Here is a 15,561-nt window from a genome sequence, read left to right on the forward strand (position 1 = left end):
CCACGAGTCCGTGAAGCTGATCAAGTTTGCGGATGACACCACCATCATTGGGCTCATCTCAGATGGAGATGAGTCGGCTTACAGGAGGGAGGTGGAGCGGCTAGTGTCCTGGTGCAGCCACAACAACCTGGAGCTCAATGCCCAGAAGACAGTGGAGATGGTCATAGACTTCAGGAGAGTCACAGTTTCTCGGTCCCCTCTCATGTTGGCTGGTTTACCTATTCCTATTGTGGACTCCTTCTACTTCCTGGGAACCACCATCAATGAGGACCTCAAATGGGAGCCAACCATCAGGTCCCTCATCAGGAAGGCCCAGCAGAGAATGTTCTTTCTGAGGCAGGTACGGAAACTACGACTGCCGACGAAGTTGCTGGTGGAGTTCTATACGGCCATCATCCAGTCCATCCTCACCTCCTCTATCACCGTCTGGTACAACAGCACCACCTCCAGGGACAAGAGCCGACTGCAGCGCATCGTACGTTCTGCTGAGAAGGTGATCGGTTGCAGCCTGCCACCTCTTCAGGACCTGTATGCCTCTAGGACCCAGAGACGTGCAGGTCGGATCAGAGCCGACCCTTCTCACCCTGGACATGGACTGTTTGTTCCTCTCCCCTCTGGCAGGAGGCTACGGTCCATCCCGACCAGAAACTCCCGTCACAGGAACAGCTTCTTCCCCTCGGCCATCAGACTGTTAAATTTGTGAACAGCCTTGTTGTTATGTTATTCTATTTATTTTATTTTATTTTATTTTATTTGTTTTTTGTTGCACTTTATTCCAAGGCACTTTCCTAGTCAGTGGGCTCCCCACTGACCATGGCAATAAATCTCATTCTGATTCTGATTCTGATTCTGATTCTGGAAGATATCCGGACTATTCCCGGCGCAGTTCTGACACTCCGGTGGCACTAGCACTACACGTGGTCAGGTAAGGAGTTTACTGCTTAGGTGGAGGGTTTGGAATTGTGGCGCTGTGTTCCCTCTCACTCAGAAGTCGTGCGCGATTTGCGATGCGCGATACCCCCGCCCCTTGAGCTTGACTTCTCCCCTGAGGAGTGACCATCCTAGCATCGCGCAGTGGAATGGTGTCAACGCAGTCGGCAACCAGCACATAGCGCTTGAGAAGATCATCGCGCTCTTTATGAGCTCCATGGACAGACTCATCCATCGCAGAACCTCTCTCACTCCACCAGAGATTTTGGAGATCCAACAGCCCGTTGGCGTGGTGCTCTGCTCGCGGCGCCTCCTCCACACACAGCCGCCGCCCAGGTGGAACACTGTCGCTGGTCGAAGGGGCGGGGTGAGCCCAGCCATCTGGATCGTAGCTGCACTGATCCTCGCAGCTCCTCTTGGAGAGACCAGTCGGCTGCTCTCACCTCCGCTCCCTCCAAAAGCCTACAAATAAATCATTGTATGTAAAATAAAAAATAAGCTGCATTACATTGGTATCGGGTCTGTTTCCTGTCTGCCCAAAATTAGGGCTTATCACCGCCAAGTTCACCTCCGGTTCCAGTCAGTGCGAACTCCGGCTTCAAAAATGTGTTTTTGTTTGACGTTGTCTCAGGAGACGGGGAGGTTTCAGGAGCCAAGAAGTTATGTTTTTCCTTAGCTTCTCCACAATTAGAAGCAGAGGTGTCAGATAACTCTTTCCACTCTCTCACGTTTCGTTCTAGCCAAAAGTCAGGGGAGTTTCAATTCTGCCATTAACTCTTCTTATTCCTCAGACTCGCCAGTTTTTAGCAGGGGTCGCCACAGGACTGTGAAAGCCACCACTTGAGAGGCTCTCACACTAGGCGCTGCGTGCCAGACCTGCTCTGTTCTCAGCTCCCTCACGCGATGTCTGATGCGATGTCTGTCTGTGATTCTGTTCTCTGCAGCCCTCCAAACCTCTCAGAGGCAAGCAGGACATCGTCCTGCCTAGTCATCTCTTTCTGAGATTGGGCCGGTCCCTCGGGTGTCCATCTCAGAAGAATTGCTGTGTCAGATCAAGGTACAATACAAGTTTGGTGGCCCTACTTCCTCTGATGGCTCAGCTGAAAAAAGCAAGTCTGTTTTTGAAGAACCAGCGGGACTTGAAGTGCCCAGAGGAGTGGGCGCTGTGCACCGACGACCCTGTCATCCTGGACCCTACCCGGAGTCCTCTCCTGTGGTCAGGTCGCCAGTCTTGAAAGAGTATCTTCTGAATTGAAAGCGCCTGTCTCCTCACCTGCCCATATGGATCGAGAAGATATTCGGTCATTGACACGTCTTTCAGATTCACAGTCAACCCCGAGGTTCTGCGACACCACGTGGACCTGGGTGAACTCAGAGAACCAGCTGTCGTGTCTGATGGAGGAGGACCGCGCTCTCCTGTCAAAGGAAGTAATTGTACGAGTGGCAAAGCGATCCAGATACGCTAGGTTTTACTCCAGGTACTTTCTAGGACCCAAAAAGACACAGTGGAGACATGTTCTGCACCTCAGTCTCCTCAACCAATTCATGACCAGATAGCGGTTCCGGACCAGCAGGAGACTCCTGGAGTGCGTCAGAGTGTGAGAGTGGATGACCTCCATAGATCTTGCACACGCCTACTTCCACAACACAGTTTCTAGTGTCTTGTGCCTCGCACCTTCGCCAAGTGCATGAAGGCGGGGCTCGAACCACTAAGGAGACAGGGTGTGCGGATTCTGACGTACTTGGACTACTGGTTGATTCTAGCCAGGTCCAAACAGGAGTCATGAGCACACACCAGATTGGTGTTGGACCACATCGCGCGATTGAGGCAGGGGCCCACGCCTTGGTCTGCTCAACATGCGAGGTCTTCAGAAGTGGTTTCGCGGTCTGCACCCTCACCCGACTCCAGACCAAAGACCAGAAGACAAATCTCGAGTGTCGGGCCTGACCGGAGACTGAGTCCAGCATGACCCCCAGGAAAGTCGTGCTCTGACTGGGACTCAGCGCACTTTTCAGGATCCAACAATTCCTACAAGTCTTTACAGATGCATCTCTGTCCGGCGGGGGAGGCCACCTGGATCAGATCTGCGTCAGCGGGATCTGGAGCAGTTCCGAAGGTCGTCACATGAACCCGATGGAACTGTTGGCGGTTTTAGAGTGTTGGTGGCCCTTTCTCTCCATCTAATTGGGAACGACGTTATGGTGAGATCAGACAGCGCCACCACAGTGGCCTACATCAACCGGTGGCGTGAGGTCGTCTGTGTCACACAACCTCGCCACAAAGATTTTTTCTCTGGGCTGATGTACATTTAGCCTCATTGAGGGCTCTGCCAGATTAATGGAGTTTATCTCAGGAGATGGCAAACATGATCAGCGAGTTTTTCGGCCACCCAGTGGCTGATGTCTTTGCCAGCAGATAGAGCTTCAAATGTCCTCTCTGGTTCTCTCCCCGTAGATCTGATGACCTTCCACTGGATGTGGACGCCCTGGCTCATCCAAGGTGGCCAAAAGGCCTCCTGTATGCCTTTCCCCCTCCTTCCCTTAATCCAAACAGCCCCAGCTCCAGCTGGTATCCGGAGATGTGTCATATGCGGATCAAAGGCCACTGGGAGTTCCCTCCATCGAGGTCAGCGCTTCTGCAAACATCAGGAACCCTGAGGTCTAGAACCACCCCGCAAGGTTTGGCTTCTCCAGGGTTAACAATCAGTCACTTGCCCCCTGATGTCCAATTGACTTTTCAGAACGTTTAAGCTCTGCCAACCCTCAGAGTATACAATGCTAATTGGACATGTTTCCCCGGTGGTGTGGAACCCAGTCAGCCTGCCCATTATCGGCAACTATTTCTCTCATCCTCTTGTTTCTGCAGCATCTGGTTAACCAAGGTCGGAGCAGCCCTACATTACGGGTTTATGTAGCAGCCCTTTCCATGCTACACAATGGTCTGGACGGCCACCCCTTCGGCAAGCATCGTCAAGTGAGCCATTTCATGAGATGAGTGAAAAGGCTTAGACCAACCTCAAGACCTTTATGTCATTACTGGGACCTGCAGCTGGTACTCAATTCACTCTCCGAAGCCCCTTTTGAGCCACTTGATCAGGCCTCCAAGGAGCTAGTAGCTCTTTGTCGATCAGCCCTGATTGCATCTCTTTTGGTGTCGATGACTCGGCGGTATCACTTAGACCCAACCCTGCCATCGCACCTAAATGTCTCTCTTCTTCTTCACAGGTCAGCACCTTATCAGTAAAGACTTTCTGCCCTCCTCCCCATTCATACGAGCAGCGCTAAAAGCTTAACTGGATCGAGTCCAAACCTTCGGAAAGACGGACAGTCTGTGGGTGGCTCTCCCTGGTGGTAAGAAGGGGCAGGTGCTGTCCACTCACAGGTTTTCACATTGGCTTAGAATTGCCATCATGAAAGCCTATGAGACTGCGAAAAAACGGGCACCGGAATCCCTGAGAGCACACTTGACGAGATGCCTGGCAACATCTGTGGCTGCTTTCAAGGGAGTATCTCATGTCTCATGTCATTCTGTCTTCAGGAGCAGCCGAACCCTGCAAACCTTCGGCCCTCATTCACAGCACTGGCTCTGGGACACCAGTATCTGCTTCATTACAGTGCTGTGCAGAGTGCAGCGTCCCGAGATCCACCGGATTCCTGCATGACTGTTTATTCATTTGTGAATAAACTCCCTCTTTCTTGCTCAGCTCAGACTAGAACCCTGACTGTAGCTGCTCAGTAAATGTTTTCCCTATAGGTTTGGAGGACTGTTAATGCCACTTTCTATTTCAGCCGCAGAGTGGCTAAACGAGGGCAACGCAGTTCCTGCTGATCCACAGTGTAGGGTACACACCATATATGAGGGGTTGTAAACGCCACCTTCTATATCAGCTTAAGGTGACAAAGATGAGGCGGCAGCTCCTGCCACCCAGAGTGTAAAATTACACTCTATGTATGAGGGGTTGTTAATGCTACATCTTCACAACCCATTCATTAATTCATTCACGCTGGATAGACCCTGGGCGTGGCGGTTGCATAAGAAGTCTCATAGGCCGGTCCCGTGTGAGGCCCTGGCCATCGGAGATATTGACAGGACCATGGGCACACCACCTTCCGTCATACCAAAGCAACATCGCCGGTGACATTACAGGCGGTTCAGTGCAGTAAAACGTGCATCTCCTTGAAGGCTGTCTGCAAAGGAGCCAGCGGTGCCAGTCAGACGTCCGGTATGGATGGCCATGGTAATTGCTCATGGTTCTCAGGTCAGGCCACATTGCAAGGCTGGGGTTTAAGCTTTGTGGTCAAGATGACCTCATAGGTGTTCCAGAGTCCCGGGAGGTGTTCTGGACTGCGTAACTCTGCCACCTGTGCTCACACACACACTCACACAAGGGTGTGCTGCAACCAGTTCATGTCCTGCAAACAGTCCTGCAGCAGGGGGCTACTTCAAGGCTAGCAGGTGGTCCTAAATGCTAAATCACCCTCAACACTCAAAGCATGTAATGCTAAATGGGTGTGGACTGTTGTCCGTTGCTAGTCCAGTTCATGCAGGGATCTCGAAGACTCAGACCTATCTCCAGACGCATCTGCCCCTATTGGGATCTTCAATTGGTATATAATACTCTCTCTGAAGCTCCCTTCAAGCCCCTTGATCAGGCTCCTTTGGAGCAGCTCTCCTCCTGGGCCTGGCCTCCATCAGGAGGGTTTGGAGAACTATGTGCCTTCTCGATTAGTCTTTTTTCACAAATTTCTTTGTGCCAAGGTCAGCAATTTTTCAGTGAAGGCTTTCTGTCTTACCCGCCACCCGGATGAGAATCACTGGCGCTTGCAGTGAGAGCCTTCAGGAAAACAGATAAGCTGTGGGTGGCTCTGGCAGGTGGTAAAAAGGGACAACATCCATAGCTGCCATCAGAGGAGTTTCCTTGGCAGAAACCTGCCAAGCAGCCTCCTCGGCTTCTGCCTCATCTTTTGCAGATTTCTATTTGTCTGACGGAGCACCTTCTTCTTTGCCTCACGTTGTCCTGTTTACAGGTGCTTCCAGCAGCTCTGGACAATAGATGAGAGAATCGCTCTCTTTGGCAGCGCTTTGTCATGGGCCAAACGTGTCTCCACTGGCGAGTTCTCCCTCCAAATATGGATGGTTATTAGTGCCTAGTTCTTCCACGTTGGGCTCAAACTAGTGCTGTGGCCATGGGATGGCGTCAGGTTCCCCTGTGTAGTCGCCGGAGCAGGGAAGTACCTGGTTTGGCAACAAGAGGGCCCCAGGGGGACACCCATACCCGCTGTATGGAGGGTTACTCGTGAAACTTCACTACATTCGGACTAACAACATTTTGCGCGACCTTGGGGGTGAGGTCATTGCCGTAAGACATCGAGTAGACCGGACTGGCGTGAGACCTGGCGTTTGGAGATAGCAGCAGGTCTCTTGGCACGCCACCCCTCTGTGATTAGAGACAGGCCACCGGTGAATCTTCACCTAATTTGGTGACGCTTCTCCTGCGCACTTATCCGCAGTGTTGCTCCCCACACAAGGTCCAGCTCCAATCATTAAGGCGTCTGGACGTTGTAGTTCTTTCCTGTTTGCACTCCGCATTGTTTATCTCAGGACAGTCTATGTGGTGAGGATTCTCTCTCCACCTAGTCAAGTTGACCTGCCTGGCGAACCTGGAGTTACGGGCGGAGCCCCGACTAGCGCATCTCCACATTAGCCAAAGGTTCTCCCATCTCTGCTACACCCGGACTTCAGTCATTGATGGATGGGAGAAGCGACGGAGCAATCCAGCTGGGTCACACAAGGTTCCTGGTGGGGGTGCATCCATCGCCATGTGGTCTCCTCTTCTGCACGGTCAAGTTCTTGGCCAGAGGGAGAGACCAGCAGGCGAAGCAAGGGCTTTGCCTCCTGATCTCAATATTCCTTCCATTTCTCCTACACTCGGACTACGGTCAAAGAGAGATGGAAATAAGGAACGATTGAAAGCAGATAAAGAGAAGATAAAGGGCAGATAAAGGTGCTTGGCGTTCCGAAACCAACCTTATCTCAGACTGAAAAAGCATTTTCTGCATTGTGCCATAACGTCTCAGGTAATCTTCAGAACATGACATTTTGACCTCCCAGTATAGCAGAATGGGTCTTTCTAGTAGTTGCACATCAAATCTAAGCTGTTTGAAGTGTTTTTCGAAAGTTATCAACATTTTAGGTTTGGCGTTCCGAAACCCACCTTATCTCAGACTGAAAACGCGTTTTCTGCATTGTGCCACAACTTCTGAGGGAAGCTTCAGAAGATTAAATTTTCACCTCCCACGACAGCAGAAAGGGTCTTTTTTGTAGTTGCAGCAGAAATCTACGCTGTCTGAACTGTTTTTAGAGGGTTATCAACAATTTTATTTTTGCCGGTCCCCAACCCACATTCTCTTCAGACGAAAACGCGTTTTACGCACTGTTCACTCACTGCAGAGCGATGCCCCAGAAAATGAAATTTTCACCTGCCACTATAGCAGAAACGGTATTACTACAAGGTGCAGAACTAACTCAACCTGTCTGAAGTGTTTTAAGAGTGTTAACATTTTTATTTTTGTCGGTCTGTAAACCACGTTTTCTTTGGGTGAAAACGCATTTTATGCACTGTTCACTCACTGCTCAGGGATGCCAGATAACATGAAAATTTCTCGAGCAGCTATAGGAGAAACACTCTTTCTCGTAAAATAAACACTGAACCTACATTTCTGAACTGTATTTCAGGGGGTTATCAACTATTTTTTTTCCTGTTTTAGAAACCGAGCTTCTCTCGAGCTGAAAACGTGTTTTCTTGCACTGTTCACTCACTGATCAGAATATTTTAAGAACCTGAAAATATTACCTGCAAAAACAGTCTTTCTAATATATTCAACACTAAACCTACATTTTTGAACTGTTTTTAGAGGGTTATCAACAATTTTATTTTTGCCGTTCCGAAACCTACATTCTCTTTGGCCGGAAACGCATTTTACGCACTGTTCACTCACTGCTCAGCGATTCCCCAGAAGATGAAAATTTCACCTGCCACTATAGCAGAAAAGGTATTTCGACAAGGTGCAGAACTAACTCAACCTGTCTAAAGTGATTCAAGAGAGTTATCAACATTTTTACTTCTATCTCTATTACTATTATTCCTTTGGCTGAAAACACGTTTTATGCACTGTTTACTCACTGCTCAGGGATGCCTCACAACATGAAAATTTCACTTGCCACTATAGGAAAGGCACTCTTTCTAGTATATTCAACACTAAACGTACATTTCAGAACTTTTTTTAGACTTTTTCTCAGCGATGCCTCAGAACATGAAAATTTCAACTAATACTATAGCAGAATCTGCTATAGTCTTTCTAGTAGCTGCAGAACTAATTCAACCTCTCTGAAGTGGTTTCAATGAGTTATCAACATTTTAATGATTGTCGGTCTGAAAACCACTGTCCCTCGGGAGAAAAAGCATTTTCTGCACTCTTCACTGACTAATCAGAATAGCCTGAGAGCAGTGAAAATATCAAGTGTAAATATAGCAAAAAGACTATTTCTAGTATATTCAGCACTCACACATTCAAAGCGATTTTATATTTTGAAAATGGCGTTCACTGCACTGTTCAAACACTGCTCAGTCGTGACTCAGAACATGAAAACTTCAACTGCAACAATAGGAAAAACTCTCTTTCTAGTATATTCAGCACTAAATGTACCTTTCTGAACTGTTTATCAGTGTGTTATCAACTTCTTTTTTCCTGGTCAGAAACCGAGCTTCTCTCAGCCTGAAAACATGTTTTATGCACTGTTCACTCACTGCACAGGGATGCCTCAGAACATAAACATTTCACGTGCCAATATAAGCAGAAGGAGTGTTTTTAGTAAGTGCCAAACTAATTCAACTTGTCTGAAGTGGTTTCAGAGAGGTTACAACATTTTCATGTCTATCTGTCTCAAAACCACAGTCCCTCGGGCTGAAAAAGCGTTTTCTGCAATGTTCAGTCACTGCTCAGCGAAGGCCTCAGAACATGACAATTTGATGACAAAAAACTGCCTTTCTAGTGTGACGGCCATTTATGTGTGGTCACAGAGTATGTGTTAGATGTCATTTAATTATTTTAATTAAATAATTTAATGGAGTTGATTAACCGGCAGGTATATAATTAGGTCAGTAGAGGGCAGGAAAGGACAGAGGTTAGGCATTGAAGATGTGTGGGTAAATAGGAAGTGACACTTTTTTTTATTACTTTTCTCACCATCGACAAATGTGGAAGCCTAGTGTGACTCTGTCCTCATTTAGTTTCAGGTTAGTCAAATCCATTTGTTTATAATGCTTGTTCCACTTGGGATTGATTGATTGGGGGTCTGAGTGTGTGGATGGTGACATGGTTTTTAAGTATACTGTTTTTCCTTCGTACTTTGAGTTCGCTCTGTGTGGATGTGGCACTTGTAAGCTCATACTGACAACCTACGCTGACATGGCACGGGTGATTGAGTTGTGTGGAGTTCGGTTTCCTTGTGGTGAATAACGGTGAAAAGTAAAGTTTTATTATTTCCCAACACTAGCCAAAAGGTTTAATGGCAGAGTTATACATTCAGATGAAAATAAATTATGCATGTGGTTCATGATGTATGACAGTTGTTGTATGACAAAGTGAGATGTTTGGGAGTGATGTTTCAGAAAGACATCTAATTGTGGTGTGGGTTACCACAAAGAAAAAACAGAATCCCTTGGATTACTTTTCTCACCATCGACAAATGTGAAAGCTTTGTGTGGCTCTGTCCGCATTTTGTTTCAGACGGCGTTCTACTGACCACATTGAGACGCCACGTTTGAACTGAAGAGAAGGTCACAGTATTCAGACCTGTTACAGATGCATAGTTTCAGATACAAAGTTTTCTTCACGCTTTTGGAGGGAGCAGAGGTGAGAGCAGCGGACTGGTCTCTCCAAGATGAGAAGCGATGATCAGCACAGCTATGATTTGGACGGCTGAGGTCACCCCGCCCCTTCGACCAGTGACGGTGTTCCCCCCCGGGCAGTGGCTGTGTGTGGAGGAGGCGCCACGAGCGTAGCACCACGCCGACAGACTGTTGAAACTCCAAAATCTCTGGTAAAGTGAGAGAGGATCTGCGATGTATGAGCCTGTCCACGGAGCTCATAAAGAGCGCGTGATGTTCTCAAGCACTATGAGCTGGTTGCCGACGGTGTAAACATGGGTGGGATGGTCACTCCTCCCGGGGCGAACGCATCATGCATAGTGCATGACGGCTGAATGAGCGGGAACGCCGCGGTGGGAATCCAAACCCTCCACCAGGCAGTAAGCTCCGTACCTGACCAAGTGCGGTCCTAGTGCCAGTGGAGTGTAAGAACCGCGCCGGGAATAGTCCAGATTTCTTCCAGTTGTGGTCAGACAACATGCGGTCGTGCCCTTGGTGTAGTCTCGCCATCCAACGCCAGCAGGCCGTTAGTGAAGTGGGATGATTCTTGAGCTGGCGGCGGAGAGAGAGCTCAACTTCGATACGACGGCGGCGGATGACATGAGGCGCAGGAGAAGATCAAGCGGGAACGTACTTGACTCCACCACACGGAACTCAGCCAACTCTGGGAACAGAGTCTCCAGATCCACCTCATAGCAGCACCTGGCTCTCGTCAAACTCATCCCATGGCTTGGAAGCAGGAAATGTGGAACGGCTGCTTGTAGGCCAGTCGCAGCGCCCTATTCGTATGGGATTAGTGTTGAATATAGTCGAAAGAGTGTTTTTTCTGTAGTTGCAGGCGAAACTTTCATGTTCTGAGGCATCGCTGAGCAGTGAGTGAACAGTGCAGAAAACGCGTTTTGAGCCCGAGGGATTGTGTTTTTTTGTCCGACAAACATAAAAATGTTGATAACTCTTCTGACAGGTTGAATTCGTTCTGCAGCTATGAGAAAGACCCCTTCTGGAATAGAGGCAGGTGATATTTTTATGTTCTGAGATTATTCTGATCAGTCAGTGAACAGTGCAGAATATGCATTTTCAGCCTGAGAGAAGCTTGGTTTCAGACTGTCAAAAATACAATAGTTGATAACCCTCTAAAAACGTTTTGCCTATAGTTGCAGGTGATATTGTCAAGTTCCGAGGCTTTTCTGATCAGTGAGTGAACAGCGCAAAAAATGCGTTTTCTGCCCGAGAGAAGCTGCGTTTCACACCGAAAAAGATAAAGATTTTGTTACATCTTTGAAACCACTTCTGACTGTCACGGGTCAAGACGTGGAGCAGGACCCAAGTGCAGTGGTGAAAGTCACAGGAGGCAGGAACGAGTCAACATTTTAACATGTTGAATTAGATCGGCACCTACTAATAAGACCCCGGTCAACTTTAGTAGTAGGTGAAATTTTTATGTTCTGAGTCAGTCCTTAGCAGTGAGTGAACAGTGCAGAAAACGCATTTTCAGCGCAAGTGACTGTGGTAATTACATTTTTACAAACATAAAAATGTACTTACCTCTGAAACCACTTCAGACATCGTGATTAAATTCTGCAACTACTAGAAATACCACTTCTGCTATAGTTTGAGGTGACATTTTCATGTTCTGAGTCCCGCCTAAGCAGTAAGTGAACCGAGCAGAAAACACGTATTCAGGCCACGAAAAGGTGGTTTTCAGACGAACAAGCATTAAAATCCTGATAACTCTCTGAAACCACACAGAGAGGTTGAATTAGTTCTGCTGCTGCTAGAAAGACAGCTTCTGCTACAGTGTCAGGTGAAATTTTCATGTTCTGAGGCATCGCTGAGCAGTGAGTGAACAGTGCAAAAATGCGTTTTCAGCCCGAGAGAGGTTCGGTTTCTGACCAGGAAGAATAAAAATTGTTGATTCCACCCTGAAAATAGTCCAAAAAAGTGGATTTAGTGCCGAATATACTCGAAAGACTCTTTTTCCAACAGTTGCAGCTGATATTTTCATGTTCTGGCACTATTCTGAGCAGTGAGTGAACTGTTCAGAAAAACAGGTTTTCACCCGAGTGACGGTGGTTTTCAGAATTGACAAACATAAAAATGTTATCACTCTGCAACCACTTCAGAAATGTTGAATTAGTTCAGCACCTACTAGAATGACCGCTTCAGCTATCGTGCCAGGCGAAATTTTCATGTTCTGAGACAGCCCTGAGCAGAGATTAAACAGTGCAGAAAACGTGTTTTCAGTCCGCGGGACCTGTACCTTTCAGACCAACAAACATAAAAATGTTGATAACTCTCTGAAACCCCTTCGGAGACATTGAATTTGTTCTGCAGCTACGAGAAACACCCCTTAAGCTAAGCTGGTGGGCGCTCATGAATCCTGTTTGGACTCAATCAACCAGTAGTCCAAGTACGTCAGAATCCACAGACCCTGTCTTCTTAGTGGTTCGAGCCACTCCTCCACGCACTTAGTGAAAAAACGAGGCACTAGACACTAGAGACCGTGTTGTGGAAGTAGGCCTCTGCAAGATCTATGGAGGTCATCCACTCTCACACTCCAGGAGTCTGCTGGTAGTCCGGAACCGCTGTCTGGTCATGAATTGGTTGAGGAGACTGAGATTCAGAACAGGTCTCCACTCTCCTGTCTTCTTGGGTTCCAGAAAGTATCTGGAGTAAAATCCAGTGTAGGAGGATTGCTTTGGCAGTAGCTCAATTATTTGCTTTGTCAGGAGAGCGCTGTCCTCCTCCATCAGACATGACCGCTGGTTCTCTGAGTTCACTCAGGTCCATGTGGTGACGCAGAACCTGGGGGTTGACTGTGTAACTGAAGGCCGTTTCAATGACCGTGTATTTTCTCGATCCATATGGGCAGGTGAGGAGACAGGCTCTTTCAATTCGGAAGATACTCTTTCAAGATAGGAGCCTTGAGCACAGGAGCGGACCCGGACTCCGGGGCGGGTCTAGGACGAAAGGGTCATCGGTGCACAGTGCCCACTCCTCTGGGAACTTCAAGTCCCGCTGGTTCTTCAAAAACACACTCGCTTTTGTCAGCTGAGCCGTCAGAGGAATTCGGTTCCCCAAACTTGCAGTGTACAAAGATCAAGATCTGATCAAGATTCTCCTAAGATGGAGACCCGAGGGACCGGCCCAATCAGCCTCAGAAAGAGATGACTCTGTAGATGACGATGTCCTGCTTGCCTCGGAACAGAATCACAGACAGACATCGCTTCAGACATCACACGAGGGAGCTGAGAACAGAGCAGGTCTGGCACGCAGTTCCTACTGAGTGATCCTCTGAAGTGGTGGCTTTCGCGGTCCTGTGGCGACCCCTGCTAAAAACTGGCGAGTCTGAGTAATCAGAAGAGTTAATGGCAGAATTGAAACTCCCCTGACTTTTGGCTGGAACCGGGATCTGTTGAGAGACGGCAAAGAGTTATTTGACGCCTATGCTTCTTATTGTGGCGAAACTGAGGAAAAACATAACGTCTTGGCTCCATAAACTTCCCCAGGGACAGTTCTGGCATCAGGTATAAGGAGGCAGAGACCGTTACTATACTGCTCGGTCTCCTGAGACGATGTCAAACAAAAAAAAATTTTGAAGCCGGAGTTCGGACTGACTGGAACCGGAAGAGAACTTGGCGGATGATAAACCCTAATTTTGGGCATAGAAGAAACAGACCCGATACCAAAGTAATGCATCTTATTTTTTTTCCAAGTTAGACTAGGTTTAGATGCATACTTTTAGATACAAAGTTCTTCCTACGCTTTTGGAGGGAGCAGAGGTGAGAGCAGACGACTGGTCTCTCCAAGAGGAGTGGCGATGATCAGCTCGGCTATTATACCGCTGTTCCCCCCAGGCGGCGGCTGTGTGTGGAGGAGGCGCCGCGAGCAGAGCACCACGGATTATTGTGTCTCCAAAATCTCTGTGGGAGTCCACGGAGCTCATAAAGAGCGCAATGATGTTCTCAAGCGCTATGAGCCGGTTGCCGACAGTGCAGACACCATTCTACTGCGCGATGGCAGCTCTGTCAGCGCCGGGTGGGATGGTCACTCCTCAAGGGGGAGGTCAAGCTCCAGGTGCGAGGGCATCGCGCATGACCGCTGAGTGAGAGGGAACGCTGCGCCACAAATCCAAACCCTCCACCTATTAAGCTCCGTACCTGACCACGTGCGGTCCTCGTGCCAGTAGAGTGTCAGAACTGCGCCGGGAAATAGTCTGGATTGAATGAGACTAGCAGTGGATGTTTACCCAACAGACGGCAGTCCACACCCATTTGGCATTATTTGCTTTGAGTGTTGCGGGTGCTTTAGCATTTCGAATAGTGAACTGCACTTAGGGGGGCAGAGGACTGCCTGCTAGCCTTGAAGTAGCCATGCTTTGGGGGGACGCCCCAGGATTGGAGGTCCGCTCAAAATTTCTGCCCCGTGCTAAAGGACTGTTTGCGAGGGAGGCAGGCTCCACGGACAGCTGGACACAAACATATTCCAGGAATATTACACCAGCCTTTCTACTTCACTGGAAGTGCCAGGGCACTCCGCAAAATGTGATTGTGAAATTACAGAGGCGTGAATGAGTGACTCTGTAATTGTGAAATTACAGCTGGAGCCGGCGCATCTGGCACATCAAGAGAAGAAGCTTGAGACTTGAAGGGGTGTGGAGCGGCTCATCTGGACCACGGAAACTTCAGGCAGGACTGAGGTCTCATCGCAGTGACGGCAGAGACTTGTCGCATCACCGCAGGAGTAGATTTAACAGCAGGAGACTCAGCGCTTGTGCCGCTCTGTGCGTGGACAATCATCGGCAGCAGCTTCTCCCGGGGTAGTTGGCTGACTTTTTTTTTATTATTATTCGTATTGAATTCGCTCCTTCCAGCACCTCGGCCTCGAGCGCTCTTCCGGGCCTGGTCGCCTATTCTGAAAACTTCTGAACCGAGCATGTTGATCATGCTGAACTTTCTGGTTTGACTGTTTCAGTTCCACTTTCTTCTTCAAATTTGGGTGTAGCAGATCCAACATGCACCTCAACTTCCTCCCCATCAACATTTCTGCAGGAGACAGTCCTGTTGTTGACTATGAAGTTATCCGATAACTGAATAAAACTCTACTGTCGAAACAGGGTAGACCTCCAACCACTTTGAATGTGGATCAATCACCACCAAGAACATCTTTCCCATGAACGGCCCAGCATAATCAACATAAAGTCGTCGTCACCGTTGGTCAGGTCACTCCCACGGGTGTAGCGGTGCACAGGCCGAAGCGTTCTGGTGTTCCTGACAAGTGGAACACGATTTGACCGAACTTTCAATATCACTGTCTATATTAGGCCACCACATATAGCTACGAGCCAAACCCTTCATTTAACTCATTTCAGGGTGCAATTGATGCTGCTTCCACGTAAGACCACATCCTTTTTCCCGAATCACCACACGGCACACCCACAGTACACACCCATCTTGTACACTCAGCTCCTGTTGCTTCATAGTGTATGGACTGAAAGCAACATCCAGGTTACAGGGCCACCCTCTGAGTATGTATTTATTCTCTCTGGCGAGTACGGGGTCTTTACTGGTCCACCTACAAAGCTCTTCCGAGTTGACCACTGAACTCTGATCCTGCTCTACCAATGATACCTGGTCTTCTGAGTCTGGATGCCCAAGTTTCTCTGGAAGTGGAAGTCTACTGAGAGCATCTGCGTTTGCAT

This window comes from Synchiropus splendidus, chromosome 2 (assembly GCF_027744825.2).
Source record: "Synchiropus splendidus isolate RoL2022-P1 chromosome 2, RoL_Sspl_1.0, whole genome shotgun sequence".
Taxonomy (NCBI): Eukaryota; Metazoa; Chordata; class Actinopteri; order Syngnathiformes; family Callionymidae; genus Synchiropus; species Synchiropus splendidus.